A 23,710-nucleotide genomic window follows, 5' to 3' on the forward strand; every position below is an offset into this window, starting at 1 on the left:
CTCTCAAAGGTGATGAAATATTCAGCAATATCACTGGATTCATCATACTGTGGACATAGTCACTCCCATTTGTGGATTTTTGGGGAAGTGCAGCCAGCTGCTGGAGGGTTTTGTCTCTTCCACTCCATAACAGCCAGTCCATGCTTCTGGGCCTCAGTTTGGGCCTCTATTGCTCTGCCTCTTAACTCCAGGGCTCTTTTGTGAGCAGCTCCCTCCCTGGCTGCCTCTGCTTCCATAGCCCTTCTGTGCACAGGTGCCTCTGCTTCTTTGAGCTTCAATTGAAACTCCCGGTCCTTTGCCTTCTCTTCTGCTTCCAGTCTGGCCAGCTCTAGTTAAGTAGCTGCCTCACTGGTGGACATTTTCCTGCTTTCTTGTGCTGAGACACCCCCTCTGTAGTTCACTGAAACAGGGATGCCCTGAGCTCAGGGGCTTCTTAGTTACAGAGACTTTCCCAGCGCCCAGTGTTCAGCCTTTCTGGGCAGCAACTTGCAACCTGTGCAGTTCTAGCTTCTTCTGCTCTTCACTCTTCATTAGTTTGCTTATTTTTCTTTCCCTATTTCCCTTACCCGAAAGAAGCAAACAGAAAATCATAAACCAGTAACCACTTTGTCTGTTCTCCAGCCACCACACCCAACTCACTACCAGTCTCTCAAAGCAATCAGCTGTGAGTCTGGAGGTCAGGACTGGGATGGTAGGGGCTGTGGGTTGGGAGGGAGGGGCACTGACAGAGCTGAGGGAAGTCCAGGGGGCTGCAGGTCGGGAGTGAGGGGCACCGGTAGAGCTGGGGGAAGCCCAGGGGGCTGTGGGTCAGGAGTGAGGGGCACCAGCAGAGCTGTGAGTCTGGAGGTCAGGACTGAGATAGCAGGGGCTGCGGGTCGGGAGTGAGTGGCACCAGCAGAGCTGAGGGAAGTCCAGGGGGCTGCAGGTCGGGAGTGAGGGGCACCGGCAGCACAGTGACTGGGGAGCTCAGTGGGGGATCCCAGGGGGCTGCGGGTCGGGAGTGAGGGGCACTGGTAGAGCTGGGGGGAAACCAGGGGGCTGCGGGTCGGGACTGAGGGGCACCGGTAGGGCTGGGGAGAACCGAGGGGGCTGTGGTTTGGGACTGAGGGGCACCAGCAGAGGTGTGAGTCTGGAGGTCAGGACTGGTATAGCAGGGGCTGCGGGTCGGGAGTGAGGGGCACCAGCCATGCAGTGACTGGGGAGCAAAGTGGGGAGCCAAGGGGGCTGCGGGTCAGGAGTGAGGGGCACCAGTAGACCTGTGAGTCTGGAAGTCAGGGCTGGGATAGCAGGGGCTGCAGGTCGGGAGTGAGGAGCACCAGCCGCGCAGTGACTGGGAGCTCAGCGGGGAGCCCAGGGGGCTGCGGGTCGGGAGTGAGGGGCACTGGTAGAGCTGGGGGAAACCAGGGGGCTGCGGGTCGGGACTGAGGGGCACCGGTAGGGCTGGGAGTGAAAACTGTGCAGTTCAGAATGTGAATAGTGACCCCGGCTCCTTCCTGCACCTGCTCTACATTGCTCCACAGCAGCTTCTCCCCCTGCAGAGTCACCCCAGCACGGCAGTGCAGCCGCCCAGGGTTCAGCAGGGGCCCCTGGCAAGGACCGTGGGTGCAGCTAACAGCCCAGTGTGCCTGGCCGTGAGGCAGCTGTAAAAAAGCAACAGTCCCCCCCCAGAAGTACTTAGGCTGAATTCCTTAACTTTAACATCATGACCCCCCTGTAGAAAGCCACACGTCAGTTGTATTTTCACAGGGAGATGCAAAAATCAAGTGACACCAATTTTTAAGTTGAGTAAATAAAGTTGAGGAGATAGTTATTAACCTCCCAAAAATATACTAAAGATCCCGCAACATAACACCTGAAGGTGAAATATGAACAGAGACAAACCTTGTCAGCAAAGGCTCATTTCCCAAACGATCCTCAAAATGTTACTAATCCCCACCCCTCCTCCACAGGAGCTCTGTGCAGTGTAACTGTTCTGCAGGCAGCTTCCCATTCAGTGCTGTTGTGGGACATTCCCAGGCCTGGAAATGTACCAACGACAGAATTTGAAGAGCAAACCTGGCTCCCTGCACCAGGCGGGATTTGAGTGTTTTGTCCCCGTCACTTAGTGTTTATCAATAGCACAGATGCCATGGACAGGACTCCAGGCTCTGCTTGAGGGATCCTGGCACAGGGGCTGGGGGGGAGAAAGGATGGTAGATTCTGACCTGTGCTCTGGAGAGGAGGTAATAAGTGAACAGGTTTTTTAACTTCTCCCCTCCTCAGTGTCCCTGGGCTGCAATTCTACATTCCACAGGGCCAAATGAGGGGGTGATGCCATTTGGTTAACGAAAACCAGTGCTCCAGGTGAGGTTTGAACTCACAACCTCAGCATAGCTCCTCTCAGCACTGCCCTATAAGTACTGTGCGCTAACCAATTGTGCTACTGGAACACCTGTTAATTAGGATTCTCTGAGACTCCTAGGTTGATACAGGCGAGCGGTGACCCCAAAACATTCTCCATGGGGTTGAGAGCAGGTAGTGACAAGTGTTGTACTTGGTGGGGTGGATTCTTCTTAAGGGTTCCAGGCCCCATTTGACCCTTTTGTTCTTCCCTGTGTAATAACAGAGCTGGTTAAGACTCAATGGAGAGTCTTGCTGCAGACCAACAGAGCTGAAGTCACTGATAACCAGCTCTAAGCATTAGTCCTGCTTTGGGACAGTGTCTCTCATGCAACGAACTGCCCAGTCTGCGCTAGCAGTGAGGCTCCCTCACTAGCAGGTGAAATCAGGGAGAGCTGTGTGAAGTGCAGGGCCCCAGGGGTGCCGGAACAGGGGGGAACAACACCCCAGGACTTTAAAAAATGGGAGGGCTCTGCCTTGCCACTTTGTAATGACCGTAAGGGCGAGTGAGGGTGGGGAGGGGACGGAGAGCAGTGAGCGGGAGGAAGGGTCTGGGGGGAAGAGGCAGCGTAGGAGCGGGTCCTTGGGGAGAAGGGGTGGGGCAGGGGCATGGCATTGAGTGGCAGGGATGGGGCTACTGTTTGGGCTCTGGTGGCCACTACTTTTAGGGAGCCTGTTCCGCTCCTGGTGGGACCACAAGACATCCCAGAGCAGAGAGGGTGGCCAGCAGAGTGGTGACAGGGTGGAACGGCAAGTGGCCGGCAATGTGGCCAGACAGCGGAGGGAGAAAGGGGCTTTCCCCCCAGGAGGTGAGAGATGAACTCTGGGTTTTCACTGACCCATGGCAGCAGCTGTGGGTGAGGTGCAGTGAAGGGAGGGGCATATCCACTGATGAGCTGCCAAAATATTAACAACCGGTTCCCTCCTCCTCACCCCATGAGGGTGACCCCCCTCGACCCCGGGGACTCCTGCCCTGCCCCCCAGGACCCCTGCCCTATCCACCCCCTTCCCTGTCCCTTAACTGCCCCCTGCCACCCCTCCAACCCCTCCTCTTATTCCTGATGGCCCCCCCGGGACCCCTGCCCTATCCTACCACCCCTTCTCTCTTTCCCGACTGCCCCTGGAACCCCTGCCCCTGACTGCCTTCCACCGCCCCATCCAACCCCTGGTACTTCCTAACTGCCCCCCCCCAGGACCCTTGCCCCCATTCAATTCCCCTGTTCCCTGCCCCCTGACCACCCCCAGTCCTGACCCTAATCCACCCCCCCGCCCTCTGTCCAACATCCTCTCCCTGCTCCATGTCCCCCTTACCCTGCTGCTTGGAGATGGGGGCCGTGCCACCCAGAGTCGGGGCTGGGAGCCACGGGCGTTGGGCTGCAGTCGGGGTCCAGGTCGGCGTCGGGGTCCGGCCCGGAGCCTCACCGCCCAGCCGGAGTCGGGTCCGGCGCAGAGACGCGCCGCCCGGCCAGCCAGAGTCAGAGCCGGGGTCCGGCGCGGAGCTACGCTGCCCAGAGTCGGGGCCGGGGTCAGAGCCACGCCGCCCGCCCGGCCAGAGTCAGGACCGGGGTCCGGGTCAGCGTCGGGGTCCGGCCCGGAGCCGCGCCGCCCACCCGGCCAGAGTCGGGCCCAGGGTGCGGGTCGGCATCGGGGTCCGGCCCGGAGCCGTGCCGCCCGCCGGGCCGGGGTCAGAGCCAGGGTCCGGCCCGGAGCTGCGCCGCCTGCCCGGCCAGGGTCACAGCCGCGCCGCCCGCCCGGAACTGCGCCGCCCGCCCGGCCAGAGTCGGGGCCGGGAGCCGGGTCGGCTTCGGGGTCCAGCCTGGAGCCACGTCGCCCGCCCGGCCAGTCGGGGCCAGGGTCCGAGTCAGCGTCGGGGTCCGGCCTGGAGCCGCCTGCCCGGAGCCGCGCCGCCCGCCCGGCCGGGGTCACAGCCAGGAGACGGCCCGGAGCCGCGCCGCCCAGAGTCGGGGCCGGGGCCGGGGGCTGGCCCGGAGTCGCACTGCCCGCCCGGCCAGAGTTGGGTCGGGGTCAGGGTCAGAGCCGGGGGCCGGCCTGGAGCTGTGCCGCCTGGCCGGGGACACGCCCCCCCCCCCCCCGCTTACCTGCAGGAAGCTGCTGCTTCCTTCTCAGCCCTCCCAGGCTTCCCGCCAATCAGCTGTTAGCGCGGGAAGCCTGGAGGGAGAGCCTTCAGAGGAGGAGGCAAAGCTGGAGCCAGGTGAGCTGGAACTGGGGGCAGGGCAGGGAGCTGCTGGAACCTTTGTTAAATTTAAAAGCCCTTTACAACAGGTTCTAGAAGGGTTTCTAAACTTAACAACCGGTTCGCGCGAACCGGTGCGAAGCTCACCACTGGGCACATCCAAAGAGCTTCTGGTGTCTGGATTTAGAAGCCCAAGGCAAAAGGCCACTGCCCAGCGCACTGTGGGTGGGTGTTTTGCTCATAGTGTTGTGTTATGAATCCTGATTGTGGTGTTTTCCCAAGTTAATACAAGGTGATTTTCCTCCTTTTTCTTAAAGCTTCTTTTCTACACTCAGTGCGTGTGAGTGGGGAAAGTATCACCTCTTAGAGGCACCCAGTGGCCAGGGTTAGTTTCCCCAGGTTACTGGGTGGGGGCTTAAGCAGATTGTGTGTTGTATTGTTGAAGAGAAGCCCCAAGCACCCAAACAGGGAATTGTAACTTCAACCTTCAGAGTAAGAGCCAGAGGTGCTGCCAGCTGAGCTAGCCAGGCCGCCTAAATGTATTAACCCCTTTCACCGTGTTGGTGCCATTAGGCATATCCCTAGATAACTCAGGAGGGTAGAAAAACCACAGTATTAATGAAGCTTTTCTGTACCAGGCCTGAATGGACCAAAGTTATTTTATGCTTGTCCAAAGTGCTTCCATATTAAACTCTGATTGAACTCCCAGGCTAGTATTGAGAATGGAATGTGTAACAGCTTCTTATCAGTGTAAGACACCAGAAGATAGGGCCCCTTTTTATTACTTGTGTTTAGTTTAGAAAGAGGGGAGGGGAGACAAGGTAATAAATTCAGAAGTAAACCAAGGTAACAGCCTTGAAAAGTTACGAGATAAATTGTTTGCTGTCAAGGATGATTTAACCTGTTTGATGTAATTGTTAACTATACACTATATGTACTATATAGGAGTGGGGAGGAGACTAGTGGGGGGTAATGAGGATGCCTTGTTGAAGTCATGTATAAGAAGACACACACAGCTTGTATCTGTGTGCAGGATTTGAGATTGTAAATATCTCCCTGGCACCTTACTTGGGCTCAAATAAACTTTTTCTGCATTCTCCACCCTGGTGTGATAATTAGTGCGACGCACACCGGGCAACGAACCACTGTTTGCTGCCTCAGGCCTTTTTGGGCCGGCAACAGTCTTGGCATCCCTGGGTGGGCTCGAGGCAAAATTGTGCCTTGCCCGGACTCCTCCAATGGCCGGTGGACGACAGTCACAGCCGATGCCAGCGCGCACCGGTGCTTTTACCGGGGGCCTCGGCAGGGACGTGTCAGACCGACCTTGGAAGGCACAACGGTGCAACGCACTCAGATAGTGGAGAAGCAGCTGCGGGCGACGGTGAGGAACCGGTCCTGTGGAAAAGGTAGGAACAGTTCAGTGCTGTTAACCTTTTGTTTGCCTGTTAAGACCTGGGGACGCCCAGTGTCTTCCCATAGGTATGGGGCAGGGATAGAGTACAGGCAGGGCACGGTGTATGCCCCCAGAATGCATTCTAGCAAATTGGAAAGTGTTTGGTTTGGATCCAATGATTAAGGATAAACTAAAAAGGTTCTGTACAGTAGACTGGCCTCAATATCAACTAGAGAGCCAGGAAAGGTGGCCACCAGAAGGATCACTTAATTACAACATGATCCTTCAATTACTTTTGTTTTGTTAGCGAATGGGTAGCTTTTGAAACTGTTTGTATAAAGAGCTCTTGTAAAAATCCCTCATCATATGCCCCAGAGCTGCACTGGGAGGAGGATTGTCCGTGGGAATAATGGTCTTGGTGTGTGTGTGTGTGTGTATACCAGTGTGAGTGTCTGTTACTGGAAGATGCCCAGATTAACCTGTGAAGCAAATGCTAATGATCAGGAGTAGTCTAACGCAAGCCCAGTAACTAGTGGATCTTTAGGAGATCCGACCCACGGTGGGCTGACTCAGCCTGGCATCGTCTGGCGAGGAAGCTGCCTGGGTCTAGGAATGTGTGAACCTATCTTCCCTCTCCCCCTTTCTTTCCGTGTGGGCTACTGACAGTCTGATCATCTCACTGTATGCAATCAGAGTAGCGGCTCCTCTCCCAGAGACTAGCCGAAGCTCTTTGCTGAAAGGAGGTGTAGAAGAGTCAGTCATCCTCGTTAATCTCTCCTGTGTGAGTGTCCTGTAGGGAGAGATTCTTAGTTTATGAGCCGCTAGCGCGGACAGGGCCCCCCTCTTTGTGTGTGTAAGTGGAAAATGGGGGAAGGGACAGTCTAAACATTCTACCTCACCCCCTAAGGGTACCCCAGCATAGTACATGTACGTACATTATGGTCCTGAAACCTGCAGGTATTTAGAGAATTGGAATCTTTACACGCGTGAAAATCCATCTAAACAATGTCCATTAGAAGGTATCTTCAATCTAGATAAGATCATATATCTCAGAGGAGCTTTTAATTACCAAAGGAAAAGCCTCTGACACAGTGTGAGCAATTCGTCTAGGAATGGGTTAATTTGAAACTCAGCTAAGCCCAGAGATAAAGAGAGCTGCTCTGTGTATTAGGTCAGACTATGTTAAGTACAAAGAAAAACTGCTTTTGGCCCCAGCTGGCTGTGGGAAAATATAGACAGAGGTAAATTAAAGGTAATATAAGTTACGGAACTGAGATTGCATTTGCAAAGCTTAACTGTTCAGTGAGGTTTAACAGTCTTTGCAATCCCAGAGTTGGTATGGCTTGGTGACCTGAACTGGAATCTCTGAAAGAGACACTGCAGGAGATTCCAGGGTGTAAAAGAACAGCTCTCCCAAGAGTGGAAGCATGTTGGAAATTCTGGACAAGCTGTATACAGAATAATCTCCTGTCCACCTATTCCCCTTCTCTGAATGTTATATACAGACGTGGTCAGTCTGGATATGTGTGAGTATTAAAGTGGCTTAAGGCTTGGGGAAGCTTTGGGGTTTGGTTATATGGTGTGTTTTATCCTTCCCCCAACGTCCTGCAGTAGATAAATTGGTAACAGATTTGTCACAGTTTGGTGAGTAATTGAGAATGGGGGAGCCCTATAGAATTTACACCATCTATTTGTTTTACCTTTGTTATGTTGTGTTTCTTTTGTTTGGAACTGTTGGTGTTATATGTTGAGGATTGCATGATTAAAGGTGAGCCTACTCTCAGCTGCAGTAAGTCTGAGAACTGGAAAGGGGATCTACCCCCAGTTGCAGCAGGACTGGGCAATAGAGTAGTTGGAGAAAAAGAACAAATATGTACTTGATAACTAGAATTGAGCAATTAAGAGCATAGATCATGACCCAGACAGCAACTCAAACCTGCACCCAGGGCAAGTTGCAGGTTTTGAGACAGGATTTCCAGTTAGGAAAGGAAGCCCTGGCTAAGCAAGTACCAGTCCTTCAGGGACTTGCCAAAATTTAACTATTTGTGCTCAGCATACACCGTAATAGCAGTGTGTTTGCTACAAGGGGAAATTAAATAATTAAACACCAGTGGGCCATGTGTTTTGCCCAGGTGGCAAGCCTCATAAGGGAGGACTCGGGTAGTCTTGTGAGTTAAAATGTTTTAGGGAAAAAGACCAGAAGGGTGGGGGCTAGTTGAGAAGCCAACCCCCCCCCCTTAGTTAAAACTGGCAGTGGAGCAAATTGGTGTCTAGGGAAAGAACGGTTCAGCTAGAAAAGAAGGATCGGGCCCAGGCAGGCAAGCAACAGATGGAGAGATTGGAAAACGGGTTGGAAACTTTTGAGGGTCTAGTGGAAGAAAGGAGTACATAGGTATAAACATGGGGATTTCAAATACCCAGGAGGATACTTGTAATAGTGATTTAAGTTGAGAAAAGTGGTTGTTAGAGAAAACAAGTGAGTGATTTTAAGGCAGTGTGAAAAGTTAACTCCATAGTTGCTGGAGGGAAGAGTAGTTGAACTTTGTAAAAATGCTAAAGAGAAAAATTCTTGGTGTTTTTGAAATGTTTGTAAATAAATTCAGGCAAAGAAATTATTAGATTGCAATCATTTGGTTATGACCCATTTAGTTGAATTATCTAAAAAATGTATATAGTGCTATGTAATTGAAATCTTATTAGGTTCTAAAGGCACTATAAGTGGTGATGTTTTCTTTCAGTGTTTAAAAGCAGGAGTTAAAAGTAAAGAGCAAGTCAGGAAGCATCTGTATTGATGCAAGTTATCTAACTGATAAAGTAGAAGTCACTGAGACCTAAGCTGCCTATGAAACATATATATGAAAATATGAGGTAATTCCCCTGTTTTGCCTGAAATCAACGAAGGTATTTGTATATTTTCAGTGATGATTGATTGCCCAGAAAGGGTAGACTTCTGTTTTTGTCTTTCAGATAATCAGAGAAAACTGATGCTAGCTGAACAGCATTCAACATACCATGCCTTTGATGGCACAGTAAAAATTATGTTTTGTGTTTTATGTTCTGTCTTGTGGTGTCTGTCTGGTGGCCAAAATTGTTTTGTTTATGGGATAGTCTGGATTGGAATACAGATACTTGTTTTGTTCAACTTGGAATACAAAGTGCTTGGATAAATTGGGAAAAATATGGTATACTAAAGCTTAATACATCTCCTTAAGTAAGAGAAAGAGAAACTTATTGGCCAAATCTTTTAATTGAAAATTGTTAGTAAAACTTGCATACTAATAGTTTTTGGAAGCAAGGACATGGAAAGTTAACCCACTCCCCATATTGTATTTGGATCCTTCTGGCTATCTCAGATTTCTAGCCAGAGGGCTGGGGATGGTGGGAAACTATTGGACTAGAGGCTCTATGAAATAAACTCATCAAAGTGGGTGTGCTTGTCCTAGCTTGTTGTCCCAAAGCTCTGGAAAAAGTTATTTTAGTAAAAGGATAGATGTGACAAACTTTAAATAATAAGACTAATGTACTGTATAAAGGCAATGTATATGTGTTCATTGTTAGAAAAAGATGTATAAGTGAAGGCTAAGTTTCCTTTGTAGGTTAAAAGAAGCCAAACAGGACAAAGGAAGAAGAACGAGTTAACTGAGGAAAAATAGCTAACATGCTGAGTTTAAAGATAGGGCATTAGCCCCATTTCAGGACACTGCTCTCAGCTAAGACTTAGCTAACAACCAAGACAAGGGGGGCTTAAATGTGCCACAAAGCTGTAGAGTCTGCAAATCGCTGACAGGCACTAATGAAATGTGTTAGGTTTCTTTTTTTCACAGGTAAAGACGCACTACACAAAGACCCTAGGAGTCCTGCCACCCTTGGAACCAGGAAACTGGATTAATGTAAAGCTCCACCAGCGAAAGACTGCTTTGGCTCTATGCTGGAAAGACCCTTATTAAGTCCTGGTGACCACCAACAGCGTTGTGCAGTGTCAGAATCCAGGATTTCCTGACCAAAAAGGACATTAAGGACTGACCCTGGTGTAGAAACCAAGAATTATACACTGGCAGGAAGAAATCTGTGGGACCCCTGTTTGAGACTGTGGTATTGATTAGATTTTGGGGTTTATTCTACAGGCTGCATCCTGTGTTTTGGATAAATCCTTCAGCATGTATTGCTCACAAGGGGCTGCCATTAGATTAGCACAACAGAGAGCCTAGGTTGTTTCCTCTGCAAGAAGAGGGAATTGACCAGATCTCTGTGGACTCAGGCCAATAATATAGCAACCATTTGAAATATTTTTAAAAGCTGGGAACATGATAAGAAATTGGGCCACCTAGAAAAAGGCCACTAGCCTTATTTTTAAAGCTCAGCTATCCCAAGTACAGGCTGGAGTTGGTGGGTTACATGTCATTTCCACCCTTAGTTCTATGACCCAGAAGTTGCTGACAGAGATGGTATTGAGAATCACTGAGACTGGGAAGGTATTGCAGTGGGATCTGGTATATTTAGATGGATCTTGAGCACCAGACTTGGTCCACTGCCCTTACAGACTATCAGGAACCATCTGATCTGTGGTCAGGGGGATGACATACTTGGACACTTTCTGGATGGAAGTATGGACATTCACAATGCTCCTTCCAAGTATGTGGACCGGTTAGGGTGGGTGTGGGCTTCCACATACCGAATCCTACCGGGTCCATAGGGAGGATGAATGTGGAACTGAATACCCCAGCTCCCTAGAGTTTAATTGTTTTTTGTCTTCAAAGTATGAGAAAACTCAGCCAAATGTTTGTTGAGTATTCTCAAAGGGGGGGATTGTTGGTGCCATTAGGCATATCCCTAGATAACTCAGGAGGGTAGAAAAACACAGTATTAATGAAGCTTTTCTGTACCAGGCCTGAATGGACCAAAGTTATTTTATGCTTGTCCAAAGTGCTTCCATATTAAACTCTGATTGAACTCCCAGGCTAGTATTGAGAATGGAATGTGTAACAGCTTCTTATCAGTGTAAGACACCAGAAGATAGGGCCCCTTTTTATTACTTGTGTTTAGTTTAGAAAGAGGGGAGGGGAGACAAGGTAATAAATTCAGAAGTAAACCAAGGTAACAGCCTTGAAAAGTTACGAGATAAATTGTTTGCTGTCAAGGATGATTTAACCTGTTTGATGTAATTGTTAACTATACACTATATGTACTATATAAGAGTGGGGAGGAGACTAGTGGGGGGTAATGAGGATGCCTTATTGAAGTCATGTATAAGAAGACACACACAGCTTGTATCTGTGTGCAGGATTTGAGATTGTAAATATCTCCCTGGCACCTTACTTGGGCTCAAATAAACTTTTTCTGCATTCTCCACCCTGGTGTGATAATTAGTGCGACGCACACCGGGCAACGAACCACTGTTTGCTGCCTCAGGCCTTTTTGGGCTGGCAACAACCGCAAGAGCAAACACCGGGTACTTCTGTGCTTCTCAGCAGCTGGGAAAAAGCCTCTTGGGGGGAAATATCTCCTGTCCCACTGCCAAAAGGAGCCCCTGGAGTGGGAACGGTCGAAGGCCCCACCCGGGGGCTGGCCCTGCTTTCCTACCGCCTTGTGAGGCTGGCCGCAGAACGAATGCTGGTCTGCAACAGGCCCTGCCCCCACCCCCAAGTCCTCTCCCTACACACCACTGACCAGCTGATCACTGGCAGGGGGCAGGTGCTGAAGGGGACCAGCAGGAGCTTGTCCACAAGGCCCATAGCAGGAGGAGAGCTGGCTGCCAGTGGGTGCTGAGCACCTTCTCCCCCCCTCACCCCTTGCTGTTTCTGCAGCCCTGTAGCTCCCATGGAGTCGCTGACTTGGCTCCTTTCGCACTCTAGAGAGAGGAGCAGAACCAGGGCTCTGGCTGATCTATGGGGCACCAGGTGAGTGGCAGAGGCTTCAGGTGCTGAGAGTTTGCCTGACCCCTCAGGGACACAGTGTGAGGGGGTGTCCCAGGCATCTCTATGAAAGGAGCAGAACAGGATTTACTTGGGGTGGGGAGAGAATTGAGAGTGTCTCAGGGGGTTGTACAGAGGTATTGCCCGGATGAGGGACTGGCTAAAACACAGGACTCGGTGTGAGCAGGATTTGATCCTGCGCAGGAAAACCCTATTGGATTTCGACTCCAATGCCTTAACTGCTTGGCCATCACAGCTGTAAGCACAAAATTGCCCCAGTGCCAGAGAAACTGGTAAAGAATCCCAATGCCCAGGCATGAAATCATCTGAACTACAGAATGCCCACCACAAACCTGGCTCCCAAAGCACAGGAGGGATTGGGGGTTTGTTCTCTTTGCTTAACCATGTGCAGTCGCACAGAGAGCGCCTTTAAAAGTCTCCCCTCCCCGGGAAGGGGAAATGATTCTCAACTTGAAGCCTGATGTAGGGTGACCAGACGTCCCGATATTTGCTTGTTTGTCCCGCATCCCGACTGATGTTTGGTCGGGACACTGGACAAACAAACAATTTTGCCCTCTGCTCCGGCACACAGGCAGAGCCCGGTGGGACACTCGCCCACCGACTCCGCCCTCTCCTTCCCCCATTGGATCCCTCCCCAAATCCTCACCCTGGTCCTGCCTCTTCCCCAAGCAGGCGGCATCCTCCTCCCTCCCAGGTTTGCACACAGGCCATGGCCATGGCCGGGAGCGCAGCATGGAGGCTGCTCCAGCCCTGGAGCCTGCGGGGCAGCGCAGTGGGGCTGGGGGCAGTGCGGAGCGGGCAGGACCCATGTGGGCAGGGGGCAGAGACACACATGGGGCAGACACGCTTCTGCCGGGAGGGCCCGGGCCCGGCTGCCTGGTTCGCCCCTTGCCCGGGTGCTGCAGGAGGGACCTGGAGCGCGGCTCGGCTGCAGAGCTCGGAGCCCAGGCTGGGCCCAGGAGCAAGGGGATGGGGGAGCTGGGGGTGTATCAGGGGTCAGAGCTGAGAGCTGGGTGGAGATGGGGCTGTGCCACTGCCGCCTGGCGGGGGGGGGAGCCGCCGGCTTTTTTTTTGGCTCTGCCCCCCGCGTCCCGATATTTCATCTCTGACATCTAGTCACCCCAGCCTGATGTGAATGAGGATGTCTGGACCAAGGGGCCAGGGACTGGCCTTTGCTAGAGAAACCACTGTCAAGTTTGATCCAATTAGGACAAGTCAGCAAATAAGAACAACCTGAGGGCTCAGTAACTGCTGCAGGCAGCAAAGTCCTACAGGGAGCAGTTTCTGGCACTACACCTGTGCAGCTCTGCTCCCTGGCTCTTCTCGGGCTCCTGCTCTCTCCTTAGCTCTGCCCCACTCTGGCCCAGGCAGTTCCAGCTCCCACGGAGGATGGGACCCCCTGGCCTGGTGACTCCCTCATTACACTGCCTGGCCTGTCAGTGCGGCTAACTTGGAGCTTTGGCCTCTCCCCATTGCCCCTGGGGACTGTCAGTCTCAGGGGCCTGATTTCCCATTGGCCCTTCCCCCTTCTATTGGGACTGGGAACTAGCCAACCAACCCCCCACTAAGTTTTAGTAAGGGGCCAACAGTCCCTTACATGAGCTGGCCCCGTGAGGGTCACCAATGTGCAGAAAAGGTGCCATGAACTGGTGTAATGGGCAGCACTCAGGACTCTGAATCCTGCAATCTGAGTTCAAATCTCAGTGGGACCTTGTGTTGGCTTTTGGTAAAGCCCTGGAGCTCCCAGTGCTCAACTTCCCTGTCTCCAGCCATGCAAGAACAAGTCTTTCCCCTCCTGTTGGGTGACTCAGGCCTCTGGGTGGGAGGCTGCAGTGGGTCAGGGCTCTAGAACTGACACCTGAGGGTTGGGATTCTCACGGCTTCACCTGATGCCCACAAGTTTGGCACTTGCCCCTGTGCTTTTCCTCTTGCCCACCTGGCGCTTGAAGGAAGGCGTTCCAGGGCCAGGCTTCATAGTCAGGGCTGGGCAGGAGGGAGGAAGAGTCCCAGGCTGGAGCCCAGCACCTCTCCTCCTCTGGGCACCTGGAGCAGAGGCGGCTGGTGCTGACAGCTCCAAGGGAAGGTTTAAAAGCCACAGAGCAATGGAAGGCAGGGCAAGAGGAGGGGAGAACCATGCCTATGCGTGGCCAGCAGACAGCCACAAAGACACCAGGCCAGGCTGCTCCCTGGCATGACAAACCCCCACTGAAGGCCACCGTCAGGCCAGCATGCAGGGTGGCTGCTGATGCTCTGTGGCCAACATCTGAAGACGGTAGGAAAGCAGGGCCAGCCCCCCGTGGTGGGGCCTCTTTCCGTTCCCACTCCAGGTGCTCACTTTGGAAGTGGAGCCGCCCATTTTTTTGGCAAGTCAGGAATGGCAAAGCCGAGACTGGAAGCACCTGGGGCTCATGTCCCAGACTTTGTGACGCCCACCCCCCAACTCCTTCCCGGGGCTCTAGCTGGAGCCAGAGCATTGGCCTGAGTGACCAAGAAGAGGTTCCAGCCCTGAAGGGAGCAGGACTTGCAGCACAAAGTGAGCACAACCACGAGGGGACTCAAATCCTAAATCATCTGATCCACAGGGAGATGCCTTATCCTTTAGGCCACATGATGAGGGGGTCTAAGCTCTTCTTTGGAAAAGCCGGACACTGTGTTTCTCAGGTCATCTGCTGAGGGGGTCGAGACGCTCTGGGCACAAGAAGTCGAGTTCCCAGCGAGACACCAGACTTAATTGTCTGGAGCCAGGTGCAGGGCTTTGGCAGGGAGGGTCAGGCATGGGGAACTGGGGTGCAGCGGACGGACCGGACCGGCTTCTAGGTGTGGAGATTTAGTCACACTGAGGCACAGGAGGGAGGAGGAGGAGGAATCTTGCTGCCTGGCAGTGGCTGTGCAGAAAAAAAGGAGGGGTTCCTGGGACTTTTTTTGTCTCTCTTTTGCCTGCCTGCTCACTCTTGTGGTGAACGGTGAAGATGTTTTTCAACATGCCCAGGTAGCTCAATTGCTAGAGCATCAGGCTCTTAATCTGAGGGCCCGGGGTTGAAACCCCTGTCTAGGTACCCAGCTTTTAAGTTGCCTTGTGTGCCAGGAGCCAAACTCTGTTCACAGCCACACAGGGAGTCCCAGAAGCTGTGGCCATTTCCTGGAAAGGTTCCTTTCCTTAGCAATCAAGAGAGAGGCCACATCTGCAGATACAGAAAGCACAGGCTCTGGCTGCTAGGAAGTGCTGTGGGGCCAGGTGCTGAGAAAGCCCAGAGGGGGAGCAGCAGAGATGGGGGGAAGGGAGAGAGAGAAGCAATGAGGACAGAGTGTACAGGGGGCATCTGGTCTGGCTATTGTGGCAAACTTCCCTGGTTTATACACGACCCTGGTGGAATTGGCCTGTGGAAGGATCTGAGTCCCCACCCCCTTACCCAGAGGCTGCCTGACCTCGAGGACTGTTAGGATACAGAGATTCAGGCCAGTCTGCAGAGGCCTGTACTTTAAGAATTTAGGTGTATTTTTATCACTTAGTTAATTATAAAGATATAAAAGAAAGAATAAAAAAATCACTGTCTGTCTGTGTAATGGCCTTCTCTTACTGTGACAGTCTGAGGCCTGGTTCTTCGGCTAAGCAGCAAAGGCAGCCATAAGGTGGGAAGTGTATGGTCACATCCTCACATTCCCAACTAGCCACATTGAAATAAGGTGCTATTGGGCTGTTAGGAATACAATCCCGTCCTGATATTCCATCACCTCCAGAGAAAGGGAAACTTAGTTTGGTAGCATCCTGTCTGGCAAGAACTCACTTATCAATAGACACAGCTGGAAAACCCTTATGTCTGTATAGATGTAGTTGTGAAATCCTCCCTTCTGTATTGTTTTGTATGTTTATTTGCATGGTCTCTGTCTGGGTCTGTGATTGTTTCTGTCTGCTGTATAATTCATTTTGTTGGGTGTAACCAGTGAAGGTGGTGGAATATCACCATGTTACAGTATATCAGGACTGGTTAGTCTAGAGAAGGAGTGAGGGTACCAGGCGGTGCGGCGGTCGGGGCCGCGTGGTGAGTGCCCCGCTGAAGCGCTGGCCGCCCCCTTCTCTCTCTCTCCCCCCCGCTCCCTCCCCTCCCCCCCCACTAGACCGGGCGCGCACTCTGCAGCACAGGGAGTCCACTGGCTCCGGCCGCCCTGTAGGGTTTTTTTTTGTTTTTCCCCTGCTTTGCCGGCCGCACCGTTGTTTTTTCCCCCCACCCCCCTGCTTTGCTGCTCCAGCCCCACCATTTTTGTGTTGTCCCCCGCCCCCCACTTTGCTGCTCCAGCTGTGCCGTGTCCCTCCCCTCCAGCTTTGCTGCTCCAGCCCCACCATTTTTGTGTTGTCCCCCGCCACTTTGCCACTCCAGCCACGTCGGGTCCCCCCCCCTTTGCCACTTCAGCCGCGCCGTATCCCCCCACACACCCCCGCTTTGCTGCCAAACATGCACCTTTGTATGCAACTGCTGAGTCAGTTGTGAACCTTGCTACCATTATCATTATCCCTTTGAAATAATGATGGTGATGGACACTTGGCTCTATATCCCAGTGTGTCATGGATGTCTACAGGCTGCATTAGCCAATCCAACCATTTGGCACTTACAGATGGGCACCTCTGTATTGTGCCTGAGTCTTGTACAGCTATGAATGGCTGGTAGATGCCGATATTTTCCCATCTTTTTAACCAGCTCTAATACCCAGCCAGGCCAGGGCTGGGAAGAGAGAGAGAGCAGCAGGTTTCCCCTATTGTGGCCGTCTCGCTTTTTCTTGACTAGCTTCACCTCTGCACCAAGTTGTGCTTTTCATATGTGAGCCTGGCTAGCTCAGTTGGCAGAGCATCAGACTTTTAATCTGAGGGTCCAGGGTTCAAGTCCCTGGTCAGGTGAAAAACTTCTCACTGTGATAATAAAAACCTGTCTTTCTGGAGTCTTGTTCAGTGTTACTCTTTCTCTCCCGGATTTTGCCTTTCCTAAGAAGGGACTTTCGGGGCGGGGGGGTGTTGAAGAAGCAACTCCTTGACATCCCCTCTGTCCTTGCAGGCTGGAGGAATAAAGTCCTCTGCGCATATAGCATGTTCCTCCCCTGCAGACACAAACACACAGAATATTCATAAGGAATTAGAATTAGAATCCACCACTTTCCTTGGGAGCTTGTTCCTGTCGTGAATCATCCTCGCTGTTGAATATTTGTGCCTTAGATGTAATATATGAATTTGTCTCTTTTCACCTTCCAGCCATTGGGTCTTGTTATGCCTTTCTCTGCTCGATTAAAGAGCCCTTTCATACCCAATCTTTTGTCTCCATTAAGGCCCTTCAACACTTCAGTGAAATCACCTTTCAATCTTCTTTTGATAAGCTAAACAGGTTGAGCTCGTTCAATAGCAAAGAGCCACCAAATGTTCTGAGGGCTGGAGAAAAATGTCTTCTAGGGAAAGTGGTGGATTCTCCATCTCTTGATATCATTTAATGAAGACTAGATGCCTTTCTGGAATGTGTTTGCCCAAAAGTAGCTATTGTGTCATACAGGAGGCCTGTAATATGCAGGGGGTCAAATAAGATGCTCTAGTGGTCTCTTCTGGCCATAAAGTTGACTAATTTCTGAAAAACTGAGTGTAGCATTGGGAGCAGCATCTGATGTTTTCCTGTCTAGCCGGCTTGCTGCCTAGAACGAACGCTCCTTGAGTGGGGTGATCCACAGGGAGTAGCTCAAACCTCCACAGTGCCTGGCCAGGGGCAGGACATTAGCACAGCAAGGGAGGGGTGTGGCAGTGACATCACAAAGGCCTTTTGCAGGACCTCAGACTATTGGTCAAAGGTGGTTGGGAGGTGGTGACCTCACAGAGAGATGCTGACATCAGCCAGGCAGGACAGGGGCGAGGGGCCAGGGAAACCTCAGAGACCCCTGTGGCTTTGCTTCAGCAAGTCTCCTTCTCCAGGTCTCTCTTTGAGGACTGAGAGAGTATTCGGGTTCAGGCACGTGAGTGCCAGGAGGAACCTCTTTTGAGTTTTCTCCTTCCCTTTAGTGATTTTACTAGAAAACAGCCGTCCCTGTTTAGAAGGTAAGAGCCTCCTCGAGGGAAGTGGTGTCATGGGCGTGTCACAGTTCGGATGCCAGTGGTCCCCCTACACTGTAAGGAAGTTCCCGCCACCCTGCTCTGTGTTCGCAGTGCGGGAGAGAGCAGCATCCACGGCAGTGATTTGCTCCTGGTTGCCGGAGCAGAGCAGCAGGCTCAGCTGTCAGAACTTCCCAGAGCAATGAAAGGGGAGGGGCCCAGCCTCTGTAGCAGGAATACAGGGCAGGCGAGTTCACAGAGGGCATTGTGGGATACTGGAGGAGGCCAGTTATGGTGATATAATGAACAGCAGCATTTACTCTGTTACTTTAAGTTTGCTGCAAAAAGCTCTAGACCTCTCATTGAAGTCGTTTTATTTTGTCAGCAAAACAGGGCAGTTTTGTCGCCAGACGTGGCATTGCAGTGTGTACACCAGCCACAAGCTGCCGACTGAGGGAGCATTGTGTGTTTTTCACACACCTGAGCAATATAATTCTGCTGAAACAACTTTGTAGTGCAGACCTGGCCAAAGATTCACTCACACACAACTTGTAAGAGAAATGTCACCTGCTCCTCTGCTTTGAAGAATCCAAAGACAAGCAAAGCTTGTCAGGCCCTGGTGGGGATGGCAGGGACTCAGGTGTGGGCAGACAGAGTGCCTTAGCCACCCACAGGCACCACGGCTTAGCTGGCTAAAGCGTCTGTTTTGTAAACAGGAGATCCTGGGTTCAACTCCCAGTGGTGCCTTGTTGGCTGGATGTTGGGGTACCTGTTATTGGCTACTGTCAGAAGACAAGATTCAGAGCTAGACGGGCCTTTGGTCTGGCCCAGTGTGGTTTTTTCTTATGGTTTAAATTACACTCACAGGCACTGATAACAGAGTTACTGAAAGTTTCGGAGTTAAGAGCTGATAGGTCAGTGGTCCAGTCCCCACACAGATGACCCCCTCCCTCTGGGACAGGGCAGGTCTGAGTTCTCACCCAAATGCTTATTGTGGCTGCCAGAATCTGTGAGCAGCTTGTTTAGTTTACAGCAAAGGTTGAGTCCTGCTTTGTGCACCGTGTGTGAGAATGAAAATCCTAAACTGCCCTTCGAAATAACGAATGCAGCAGGACGTGTTATTGTCCCTGCCCCAAAGCAGACAGACTAATGGAGAAATGCCATTGAGTCCACGGTAATACTCCACTGCCATTTTACCTTTTTTGCTGGCTAAATTCCTTTTTATCTGCCCGGCCCAGGCTGTCCTCTGCCTCAGCTGCTGCTCCCGGCCTGCTCTAGAGTCAAACACACAGGGCCCCCAGGGGAACAGAGGCTGGGACAGGGCAGCAGCCTGGGCTGGGCAGATGCTGGGAATTCTCATTCCCTGAGAACTGGCCTGGCTCCCTTCTCAACAGCAAACAAACCAATTCCACGTCCCCTCCCCAGAAAAACCAGCCTGGAGCCAAGGGCAGCAGGGACGATTCCCTGCAGTTCCCACCGAGGCAGGAGAGAAGCCAGGGTGTTTCTAGCAGAGCTTATGGAACTGACGTGGGGAAACCAGCCTTTAATAACAGGCAGTTCCAGTTTAAGCTCAGTGTTTTTAACAATTTCTACAACATTAAATAACCCTTCAATCGTAGTGTCCCCATCCATAAAATTGCTTCAGCCTTATAGGTTCCCAGGTGCACAACTAAACATCTCTTCAAATCCAAAGGAGTGGAGATCAGTCAGTGTTCAGAGTTATCCCACATAGAAGAACCATGTTGTGGTACATACTGGCCCCATCATGTTGCCATGGCCTTTACCTCCTCTCTGTTAAAAGTTTTAGTATTTTGCACAGAAACTTTCTTCCCTCAGGAGAAACCTGGGAACCAGGGCTGCCAGCCAGACAAACACCCTTAAGAGGAGGCGTAACCTGTCAAAAAATGATCTCCCTTTTTCAGTTCTGTGACAGCCTGAAATGTTACTTATCCCGGCAGAACCAGAGGATTGAAAGCAGCTACATCAAACCCCTGTGTAGCTAACAGGAATGAACACAAACACTCCCTTGTATCTGAAGTGATGTTTAGTTTTACCCTTTGTTAACTGCAAGACTAAAGGGAAAGGCAGTGGTGGTGCCAGATATTAAGAGTGAAACACGAAACAATCATCATAGTTATGCCCATAGTGACTGCAAAATTTTTCTATATACTTCTTATTATCATCAATGTATTATTTTGGCCTCAGAGCAGGGAATGTGTCCCTCATGCTGCTTTTAGGTCACTAGGTGCTTTGGAAACAGGAGGGCTCTGAGTGTAACCTATAGCACATATGGCCCATCTGGGGATGTAGCTCAGTGGTAGAGCACATGCTTTGCATGTATGAGGTCCTGGGTTCAATCCCCAGCATCTCCAATTCTTTTCACCCTGCTGCTTTGCTCATCCCCAGAGGGGATGGGGCCCACCAGTCTCCCTGCAGGAATTTTAATCCTGCTCAGTGAGGGGCAAGTGCCAATTGCATGGAAGGTCAGGGTGGAGTTTCTGCTCCTAAGTCACCTCGGTACATTTAAGATTCCCACCAGCTGTGCTGCTTGGGACAATGGTAGATGAGAAGGGCGAATCCTCCAGCACTGGAGGGAAAGGTCCCGTCTGCAAAGACTAGACTTATTTCTTGTCTGGACCCAATCTTTCCACCTTGTATAGCCCTTGTTCCAGCTCAGGTGGTAGCTGGGGGATGTCTCCATGACTGCAGCCATGTTTGTTCAGTTCCACCCCCTTATACAGCTTTGGTACAAGGCAGGAATCTTTTGTCTCTCACCTGGGGAAGAGCCCCAGTTTAAGATGGATTCCTGTACCGGGGGACATGGTCACATGTCCTGTGAGACCCCCAAGCCTTCATTCTTCCTGGCCTGACTCACAGATGGTGCAGGATGGAGCCAACTACAATCTATTGTCCTGGTTAATGGGAGCCATCAAGAGTCCAAACCACTGTAAATGGCCCACACTTTGCATCATTACAACAGGACCTCAGAGTTATAGTTCATATTTCTAGTTTCAGATCCAAGAATGATTGGTTCATACAAATAGGATGAACACACACAGTAGATTATAAGCTTTGTAATGATACCTCACAAGAGACCTTTTGCATGAAGCATTGTCCAGTCACTTTATATTCACACTCATTAGCATACTTTAATAAAATCCTATGGAGTGCAACTTCACAGCAGGGAAAGGGTTTTACTGCAGCACCTGGCAGCAGTTGAGTTTCATGTTCAGGCTGTGGTATGAGTTCCTCCAGGTTTCTCGTAAGCACACAAGGACCTTAGCGGGTGCTCTTGATACAGAAATTGCCCAGACATGATAAAGTGATGGGAACTGCATTTTCCTTTTTTATTTCTGTATTTCCAATGACATTTCTGTTTGTGATTTCGTTTTGCTTTGTATAACTGTGTTTTCTCCTGGATTTGATATTTAACGAAAAAAAAGAATAAGGCCTCAAGGCACCAGATGGAGGAGCAGGCTGGGGCTAGGACTGCTAAGAGAATGAGAGTAGCAGGTTTTCTGTATTGTTTCCCGCCCTCATTTTTCTTGACTAGTTTCTCTTCTGCATGAAATTTGCCTCTTTAAAATGTGAGCTTGGCTAGCTCAGTTGGCAGAGTTTCAGACTTTTAATCTGAGGGTCCAGGGTTCAAGTCCCTGGTCAGGTAAAGAAACACTTTCCCCCTGTGACATCCCCAAAGTGTTTCAGAAGGACTCTCCTTGACTTTAGTTTTTCCTTTTCAGGACATGGCCTTTCCTAGGAAGGGCCCTTTACTGCCTGGGACTGAAGGTGCTACTGCCTCACCTGTCCACTGGCCTCACAGTCTGGAGGAAGAAAGGCCTCTGGGCCTGCAGCAAAGTGCTGGGTGCTGACTTTTTCAGCAAATGCAGGGCTGGCCAGAGAGGCATGTTCCCACTGAGTCCTCCCTGCCACAAAAAATTGTCCCCACAGACAGGGGCGGCTCCAGGCCCCAGCACACCAAGCACATGCTTAGGACAGCAAGCTGCAGGGGGCGCTCTGCCGGTCGCCGCGAGGGTCCTGCGACTTTGGCGGACCTCCTGCAGGCAAGCTGCCAAAGGCAACCTGCCTGCCGTGCTTGGGGCGGCAAAATGCCTAGAGCCGCCCCTGCCCACAGAGTCCTCCCTGCTGGAAGTAATCAACAGGTGCTCTGCTGGTCAGAGCACCTGTGACTATATATGAACTATAACTCTGAGGTCCTGTTGTAATGATGCCAAGTGTGGGCCATTAACAGTGGTTTGGACTCTTGATGGCTCCCATTAACCAGGACAATAGATTGTAGTTGGCAATCAACAGGTAATCAACAGGTGCTCTGCTGGTCATGGTGTAAGGGCCAGCACTCAGGACTTTGAATCCTCCAATCTGAGTTGAAGTCTCAGTGGAATCTGAGAACAATTCCTGTGCCACAAATCCTGCTGGGTCTTCCAAGGCTCTGTCTTGCTTTCTCAAAGGCCATGAAAACCACTACAAAAGGTTTTTTTTCTCCTGCTGATAATAGCTCACCTTAACTGATCACTCTCGTTATAGTGTGTATGGCAACACCCAATTTTTCATGTTCTGTGTGTATGTGTGTGTGTGTGTGAATATATATCTTCCTGCTGTATTTTCCACTGCATGCATCCAATGAAGTTGGTTTTAGCCCAGGAAAGCTTATGCTCAAATAAATTTGTTAGTTTCTAAGGTGCCACAAGTACTCCTGTTCTTTTTGCAGATAAATGAATGGAGGTTAAGTCCATGAATGGCTATTAGCCAGGATGGGTAAGGAATGGTGTCCTTAGCCTCTGTTTGTCAGAGGGTGGAGATGGATGGCAGGAGAGAGAGATCACTTGCTCATTACCTGTTAGGTTCAGTCCCTCTGGAGCACCTGGCATTGGCCACTGTTAGCAGATAGGATGTGAGGTTGGATGGACCTTTGGTCTGACCCAATATGGCCATTCTTATGGTCTTATGAAGGGAGGGGCAGAACACTGGGACAGAGTTTCTGTAGTGTAGTGGTTATCACTTTTGCCTAACATGCAAAAGGTCCCTGGTTCAAAACCAGACAGAAACATGTGGGTTTAATTTTCCCAGCTCCTAGTGGCCTGTCCCTGCTGTTGTAGGAGCTGCAGTGATTTCTATGCTCAGAAGGTCTGTTATACTTCCCCTGCTCCCACTTTTCTCTCCTCTCCCTCTCTGAATGCCTGTGAAGTGGCTTTTCCCCTCCCGCTCCCTCCTGGAATGCTGGTGGGATGAATGGGCTGGTTGAAGAGCAGAAGAGCTCCCAGGTAGACAAGGTGTCTGGGATGCTAATTAGGCAGCGATCACACATCCAGAGCATGGACACTGCCCAAGGTGGAGTGTGACCAACCAGATACAGCCAAGTCATCTCTAGTCACAGGCCATGAGGAGCAGGTCCTTAAAAGGGGAAGGGGCCCTGTGCTCAGGAGAGCACTCACAAGCTTGTACCTCCAGTGAATGCCCTTTGCCCAGACCGCCTGGCCAGTGGTTCTCTGCGTTGCATTTCATTGTGCCTCAGGGAGACTTACCTTCATCACACCATGCATCACGGTGCTGTGGGAAACTTACCTTGCAGAATCCAGACAATCTCCAGTGCCGTGCCTGTCCTGGGAGCGTGAGTGTGACACCCCCCCCCTTTCTTTTGAGCTTAGCTGTCAAAATAATAAACGTGCTGCTTTATGCCAAACTGGTGGGTCATTAGTGATACCTACGCTGACTAGCGGGCCCAATTTGGGGTAACA

The 23,710-nt window shown here is 51.2% G+C and overlaps 6 non-coding genes across 6 annotated transcripts; 5 read left to right on the forward strand and 1 right to left on the reverse strand.

Moving 5' to 3' along the window:
• Positions 1–2,335: 2,335 nt before the first annotated feature.
• TRNAI-UAU lies at positions 2,336–2,429 on the reverse strand. The gene is made up of 2 exons: positions 2,392–2,429; positions 2,336–2,371 (listed from the first exon to the last, which is right to left on the reverse strand). It is a non-coding gene; the product is annotated as a tRNA-Ile (tRNA).
• Positions 2,430–16,717: 14,288 nt separating this feature from the next.
• TRNAK-UUU lies at positions 16,718–16,790 on the forward strand. The gene has a single exon. It is a non-coding gene; the product is annotated as a tRNA-Lys (tRNA).
• Positions 16,791–18,630: 1,840 nt separating this feature from the next.
• Positions 18,631–18,704, forward strand: TRNAT-UGU. The gene has a single exon. It is a non-coding gene; the product is annotated as a tRNA-Thr (tRNA).
• A 1,553-nt stretch (positions 18,705–20,257) lies between these two features.
• Positions 20,258–20,329, forward strand: TRNAA-UGC. The gene has a single exon. It is a non-coding gene; the product is annotated as a tRNA-Ala (tRNA).
• A 1,219-nt stretch (positions 20,330–21,548) lies between these two features.
• Positions 21,549–21,621, forward strand: TRNAK-UUU. The gene has a single exon. It is a non-coding gene; the product is annotated as a tRNA-Lys (tRNA).
• A 1,328-nt stretch (positions 21,622–22,949) lies between these two features.
• TRNAV-AAC lies at positions 22,950–23,022 on the forward strand. Its single transcript has one exon. It is a non-coding gene; the product is annotated as a tRNA-Val (tRNA).
• The last annotated feature ends 688 nt before the right edge of the window (positions 23,023–23,710 follow it).

This window comes from Mauremys mutica, unplaced genomic scaffold (assembly GCF_020497125.1).
Source record: "Mauremys mutica isolate MM-2020 ecotype Southern unplaced genomic scaffold, ASM2049712v1 Super-Scaffold_100301, whole genome shotgun sequence".
In the NCBI taxonomy this organism is placed as follows: domain Eukaryota; kingdom Metazoa; phylum Chordata; order Testudines; family Geoemydidae; genus Mauremys; species Mauremys mutica.